The 7,657-nt window shown below is 43.8% G+C and overlaps 1 pseudogene; it reads left to right on the top strand.

Annotated features, from left to right (window-relative positions):
* The first annotated feature begins 851 nt into the window (after window positions 1-851).
* LOC118588154 lies at window positions 852-947 on the top strand (annotated as a pseudogene).
* Window positions 948-7,657: the final 6,710 nt, after the last annotated feature.

Below are 7,657 nucleotides of genomic sequence, written 5' to 3'. Positions count from 1 at the left end.
TAGCTGGGCATCATGTCACATAATATGCTGGGAGCACTCAGGAGGCAGAGCCCTGAGCATAGTCCTGTGTTTGAATTCCTCCTAGGCTATACAGCAAGACCCTTCCTTAGGAAAAGAACAAAGCAAGGTTTTTCTTCAAACAGTTTCAGTGGATGCAACACTATGGGGTAAAATGTTGACACTTCTGTATCAACACAATCAGCATCAAACCCTCCACACACAAAAAAATATTTGTTTTTCATTTGGAAAGCTGGCATCAGAAGCAAGAACTCCAGCATGGTAGACAAGTTCTGTAAATGTTATAAAAGATATTTATTAGTTATAAAGGCAAAAGGAGTAAATTCACAGTGAGAAATTTAGCAAATAACTATCTTCGCCGGGTGGTGGTGGTACACGCCTTTAATCCCAGCACTGGGGAGGCAGAGGCTGCCAGATCTCTGTGAGTTCAAGGCCAGCCTGGTCTACAGAGCGAGATCCAGGGAAGGAGCAAAGCTACACAGAGAAACCCTGTCTCGAAAAACAACAAAAACCTACGTCTATGATAAAGCTGCTATGCTAAGTGAGGACTCATGGTTCCAGCTGCTTGGTAGAGACTAAGGCAGGAGGAGAAAAACCGGAGCACAGGACTAGCCTGGGCTACATAGCAAGTCCTCTAATTTAACACACTTCGGGATAGACAATAGATTCCATCTGCTTCTACAGATGATCCTCTGAGAGCCATGCAACTTCCCTTCTGAGACACAGCTACCCAAAATTAGCAACTGGAATCAAATTAGAAGGAAACAACAAACAACCTGAAATTCAGGGATGTTCTATATAACTGGCCTGCTCACTCCCTAAAATACTAATGGATCCTTTTGTGGTTCATAAGCTTGATGATTGGGTTTTTATACCACATGTGAGATCTCCCTGGAGCCTTATTATGTGGAAACGTGACTCATCTGACATGGAAAATGTATTAAGATAATAAAAGGTAAAGCCTAAGAAACTGCTCCAGATTAAAGAGATTTAAAAAGACATAACTTAATACGTTCTCTGAATTGGATCAGACCAGGAACATGCACGTGTAAACATACATATGTGCACACAAAATAAATGTATAAAAAATGTAAAGGAAAACAAGGGAGGTGAAATGTAGTTTGTTTGGCAGAGTTTTGCTTAGCATACATAGTCCCCTGGGCTCCATCCCAGCACTGCATAAACCTGGGGTAGTGGAGCACACCTGTAACCCAGGAGGCAGGAGGTGAGGCAGGAGGTGAGGCAGGAGGATCGAGTCCCAAACCATTCTTAGCTACATAGCAACTTGAAGGCCAGCCTAGAATACAGAGGGGAAGGGGAGAGAGAGGGAGAGAGAGGGAGAGAGAGAGACATTGATCACAATGAGGAGGACTGCCTCCTGCTTCTGGCTCCCAAGTGCTGGGATTAAAGGCGTATGCTACCTTGTCTGGCCTTGTTTATATATATACATATATGTGAACATTTGTCTGTGCTAGGGTGTCAGATCCCCTGGAACTGGAGTTATTGACAGCTGTGAGCTGCCATGTGGGTGCTGGGAATTGAACCCAGATCCTCTGGAAGAGCAGCTAGTGTTCTTAACTGCTGAGCTATCTCTCCAGCCCTTCTTATAGTACATTCTTCTGCCTGCTGTCAGAAATTAATTCCATGGCTTAATGAGATGGCTTAATGGGTAAAGACTTGCTGACAAGCCTGGGGACCTGAATTGAACGCCCAGGATCCACATAATAAAAGAAGCAAAATGACTCCCACAGATTGTCCTCTGACCTCTATACATACACCCTATACATATAAGGCTCGTTAAGAAAGGGATTGGCTCAATTGCCTTTAGCCTACCGGCTATGGGTGGGTTAAGACTTCTGTTGGTCTTTTCTGTGTCGAACACACAGATTGCAAGCCCAGTGCCACTTAGAGATGTTTGGCAACAGTTAACTCTGCAGCTCTCACAGGGTTGAGCCTGTATGATAATGAGTATTCAGAGACGGGTAATACCTGGGGGGCGCTCACCAACCTAAGACAAAACACCTGTGTGGCCTGGACAGGTGTCTCCATGACGGATAAGGTGACCTGCTGACGTCCCACACAACCTAAGTCAGAAGCTCATTTTTCAGTAAAAGGGGGTACCTGTAGGGCTCTGGCCCCTGTTTTGGGTAACTGTTGCCTTGCTTGCTGACCTTGACCTTGATATCCTCCCTATGCTAATTTCCTGTGAGATTCCACCCTCCTGAATGCTTAAGAGAAGTTTCTTGTCTGTGTATCCTGCATATTGGGTGTTAACAGCTCAGATGCAAGATTGTAAAACATCAGAAGCGAACTTCTGCTCTCTGGGGTTCTCCCATTGTGCTGTAAGCCTGTATTTAAGACCTCCTCCTTCCTTCACTAACAGGCATTCGGCATTCAAAAAAATAAATAAATAAAAGAAGCAAAATGACTCCCACAGATTGTCCTCTGACCTCTATACATGCACCCTGGTGTGTGTGCACACACATACATGTACACAAAATGAAGTGTAACAAACACTTCTAAAAAAAAAAAAAAGCAAATGAAAATCATGTTTTGCTGAGACAGATGAAAACCACTCAAATGAGGGTTAAGAGGAATAAAATCAGATACTGGAAAGGGGCACACAGGGATCAAACTTGTTTTGTACCCTCACACAAAGACATAAATGGTATCCCAGAGCTCACAAGCACAGACCTAGGGATTAAAAACACATCAGCTATCAACCTATCCTACCAACCAATGCAAACAAGAGTCAGCCTGGTCTTACCAATGAGCTGCCTACAACTGAGCTCAGACACTGGCCAATCAGGTTGCCAGGTTGGTGGAAAGTACTTTCATCTGCTAAACCACCTCAACTGCCCACTGGCTTTTTTTTTTTTTTTAAATGTGTATGTGTATTTTGCCTACATATATGTCTGTGCACCACATGAGTACCTGATGCCTAGAAGAGGGTATCAGATCCTCTGGAATTGGAGTTACCTTGAGCTGCCAAGTGGGTGCTGGGAATTGAACCCATATCCTCTGGAAGAAGCAGCCAGTGCTCTTAACTATTGAGCTATCTCTGCAGGGCTGTCATTGACTTTTTTAATGTGGGTCCTAGGATTGAATTCAAGTTCTCATAATTGCAAAGGAAGCATGTTACCAGCTAGCTATCTCACCAGCCCTAAAATCACCATTTATCAATACTAGAAAAGACTGCAAAAAATCTGCTATTATGGGATATTTGCCTTTGTTTGTGGCCCAGACTGCCAGAGATTTTTAAAGTCACTGTAAGAGATAGGAATAGCCAGACTGTTTTTCCTGCTTCCATACACTCAATACATACAGCACAAAGACTTCTATGATCCCAAAACATACCCAGCACATCTCCAGTAGATTCCAGATAGATACCCTCCAATTCAGCTCTGGTATAATGTACCTGGATATGGGGTCAGAACCCTCAGGTTGAAGGCTGAGTTCCTAAGAGATGCCTCTTCAGACACCAATCAGGGTTCCCACAAATCATCATTGAGTTCAATTTGCTAAAATGGTTCACAGAACTCAGAAAGGTTAGAAATGCTAACTTAGCCCTTAGGATGCTAAGTCAGGAGGGTCATTGTGAGACCCAGGCCAGCCTGAGCTACAGCAAGAGACCCTATCCCAAACAGTTAACAATAAAACTGGCTAGCTTATTATAAATAACATTGCAGATGGTACTGAGGAGCATGCATGTAGAACAGATGCATAGGCAAAGGACTTGGATAAAGATTGGGACCCACCCACTGCTCTTGATTCATAACCTTCTAGTAACTTCCAAATGTTGAGAAATCCAGAACCTCTAAACCAGCCCTCTTGGGGGTTTTGTTGAGGTTTTATGTAGACGGGGTTGATTAATGACTATGTCATTGGCCACTAATGGTCAATTTAACCTTTAGTGAGCAGTTTAGTCCCTCTCACTACTTTGGAAGTGTAAAATGGGCCTGAAAGTCCCAGTAGTCTTCTTAGAGACCAGTCCCCATCCCAAAGCTACTAAGGCCCCCATTTATCTCATTGGCATATAAGACATTTATTTTTACCACCCCCCACACACTCAAAGGGTTTTATGTGGCAGGAACCAGGGACAAAACCCAGATATACATTTATGTCACAATAGCTCATCACAAAACTGGATCATGATCATTGGAGTCATAGATGTTGGGGGAAGAATTGTAGAGACCAGAAGAAGCTTGGGAAATTAGTCAGCAGAGAGAGAAGCCACACAAAAGATTTCAAATCAAGTTGCCTCTCTCCCCATGAAACAGAATCAAAGGAAAAAACAGGAAGTGCACGAAGTGGAAAAGAATTTCCCATCAAACATTTCACTTCAAGAAACACCTTTGAAAACAAACAAACAAACAACAACAACAAAAAAGAAACACTTCTGAGCCGGCAGTGGTGGCGCACGCCTTTAATCCCAGCACTTGGGAGGCAGAGCCAGGCGGATCTCTGAGTTCGAGGCCAGCCTGGGGCTACCAAGTGAGTTCCAGGAACGGCGCAAAGCTACACAGAGAAACCCTGTCTTGAAAAACAAAAAAAAAAAAACCAAAAAAAAACAACAACAACAACAACAAAAAAAAACCAGAAGAAGAAAGGAAGAAAAAGAAACACCTCTGTGGGGAAGATTTGCTTTGTTTTAGAAAACGAAAGTATGGCCTCATTCTAGAATCAAAGTCAATTTTTTTAAAGCAAAACTTAAAGCCCTCTTTGGGTATAATTGAGTTTGAAAGATTTTGGGACCTTAATTTAGATGTCAGTATGAAGGAAGCTTTTTATTTATACTAACTAGTTTGGCAAGTTTATGTGTGCAGACAATGGCAAACCCTAGGTAGCTTTAGATGGAGGCTGTTACCTGAAAAATCAAAACAAGATTAGAGAGTTGGGACCTTCTGTCCCCATCCCCTGAAAGTTAAGCCGATCAACAATATGTAATGATCTAATCAATTATACCTCTACAATGAGACCTTCATAAAAACTCAAAAGGACAGAATTTGACTAACCAGTTTAAGTGAGCATGTTCCCGGAGGGTGGCTCACCCTTCCCACTTGCCCTCTTCACGTCAGCACCTGGAGTGTACCAGTAACCTTTGTAGTATCCTTTACAACAAGCCACTAAGCATCAAGGTTTATGAGCTGCTTTAGTGAAGAAATGGAATCAAGGAGGAGCTGTGGGAATGCTAGCTTAGAACAGGCCATTACAAGTGCAGGTGAAGCATCCTGGGATTGTGGCTGGCATCTAAAGTGGGCAGCAGCATTGAGGACTGAGTACTCACCCTGTGGGATCTGAGGTGTCTCCTGGAAGATAGCGTCTGAGATGGACTGGATCTGAGGATGCTGGCTCAGAACTGCTTGCTTGCTTGCTTGCTTGCTTGCTTGCTTACTTGCCTGCCCACCTGCTCACCTGCCCGCCTGCCTGCCTGCTTGCTTGCTTACTTGTTCTATGAGTATGTTGAAGATCCTATACCTTTTGTCACAGCATTCTACTGTGTTGCTTAAGAGTACGGCAGGAGAAACTTAATCTGGAGGTTTCCTCAATATACCCTCAGAGCTCTGTTCACCCTGGTTATAATGATCTCATTTAAAGGTGGGCTGTGTGGGGAAAGCCTTTATCAGAAATGTCAACTGATTGCTGAGAATCGACACAAAAGGGAAACTGAGGTAGGAAGCATACTTAAGAAATAGAGGGGACATAAGGAAACCTCCCCCGCTTCAACTTTCCTAGTTCTGGTCTCTCACCCTAGGTGGTTGACACCGGGCAGCTTCAACACTGACCAGGCCACCTGCAGAAGAACTCTACCCCCCTTCTTGAGAGAAATGCCAGAAATTGGAGTGTTAAAGATGGCGTAGTAAGCCAGGCAGTGGTGGTGCCTGCCTTTAATCCCAGCACTCGAAGGCAGATCCAGGCAGATCTCTGTGAGTTCGAGGCCAGCTTGGTCTATAGAGCAAGATCCAGGACAGGCACCAAACTACACAGAGAAACCCTGTCTCGAAAAAACAAAACAAAAAACAAAAACAACCCAAAAACCAAAAAGATGGCTTACTAAGGGACTGGAGAGATGACTCAGAGGTTAAGGGCACCGGTTGCTCTCCCAGAGGACCAGGGTTTAATTTCCAGCACCCACATGGCAGATCATATCTGTCTGTAATTCCAGTTCCAAGTGATCCAACACCCTCACATGGACATACACATAGGTAAAATGTCAATCCGTGCACCTAAAATAAAAATAAATCATTTTTTAAAAGATGGCTAATGAGCCAGTGTGTGAGTCCAACCTCCTTGTGATGCATTAATAAGTGGTGACGATCCCTTTGGCTGGTGTTATATCTCTGCTATGCTTCCCTTCTCCAAAATAGTCTCCTTTTCAAGGACAGAACTCCAAGAATAAGAAGAAAGAACACACCAGCACATGCTTCCTCTAATTCCTAAGCTTAGGTTCTGATGATGAAGCTCATGATCCCAGTAGCAGCGACTGCTGAGGCTCTTAGGTGTGTTTCTCTCCTAACACCTGTACTTACCCCTTCAGGTGCACCTTGCCTTTCTGCTCCCCCTCTAAACTCCCTAATGTTCCTTTATTCTGAGTCACCCTAAAATTATTTTCTGTGACATCCAGAACCCAGCTATGCATGGACAGAGTCCCCCCTCTCTAGGGAGGATTTCTCAAGCACCCAGCAGACAATTTCCTGCTGCTGGCGGCCACAAAGCCTTAGCCTGTGAGAAATGCTGGGGAGCATCCTACTGCAATACAGCCCTCAGCATTTAGAAACCTCACCCAGACAAAAGACGTATGAACACAGCAAATGTGGAAAATGCCTGAGCCAAAACAATACCTCCTAGATTTGAAAGGAATTTATATAGGAGAGAAATAGCATCTGTGGACTGGATATAATCAAATATTTCCTCCTTCCCCCAAAGGTAGTGTCTCTCTCTTTGCATTTTCTCCCCACCTTCTGTCTTTCTGAAAATTGAAACTTGGACCTGTGGCGTGCAAGACGAGGGTTCTACAGCTGGTCTTCCTCCTCAGGTCGCTGAATGTTTCCTTAAATCCCACCACCCATTCTACATTGAAGAATTCATACAAGTCAGGCCTGGTGACACACACACCTCTAATCCCAGCATTCAGGAGGCGGAGGCAGGTGGATCTATGTGAGTTTTAGGTCAGTGTGGTCCATATATAGAGTTTTAGGCCAGCCAGAGCTACATACACAGTGAGACCCTGTCTCCAAGATAGAAAAAGGAATCTACACACAAATGATAACCATGGAGATGTGCCAGCTGTAGTGGAGTGCTTCATACTCATCATTCTAAAAAGCCTTATGACTGTGGGAAAGCTTCTATTCTATTATCAAGCCTCTTTAGCTAGGAGCAATACCTCATTAAAGATAAAAAACATCTGTACTAGGAAGAAACACCACGGATGTAATGAATGCAGAAATCTCCAGCCAGAAGAAAAACTTCCTTGTTCGTCAGCTAATCCATACAAGGAAGAATTTTAATGTCATAGGCATGAAAGGGCTTTTTATAAAGAAGCCATGCTTAGGGCTAGGGATGTAGCTCAGTGGTAGAGTGCTTATCTAGCTTGCCTCCCCCTGTGTTAAATCATAAGAAACACACACACACACACACA

The sequence above is a fragment of the Onychomys torridus genome, chromosome 7 (assembly GCF_903995425.1).
Source record: "Onychomys torridus chromosome 7, mOncTor1.1, whole genome shotgun sequence".
Taxonomy (NCBI): Eukaryota; Metazoa; Chordata; class Mammalia; order Rodentia; family Cricetidae; genus Onychomys; species Onychomys torridus.
Note: the sequence above shows the minus strand (reverse complement) of the source record. Positions and strands in the feature narration are given on the sequence as shown.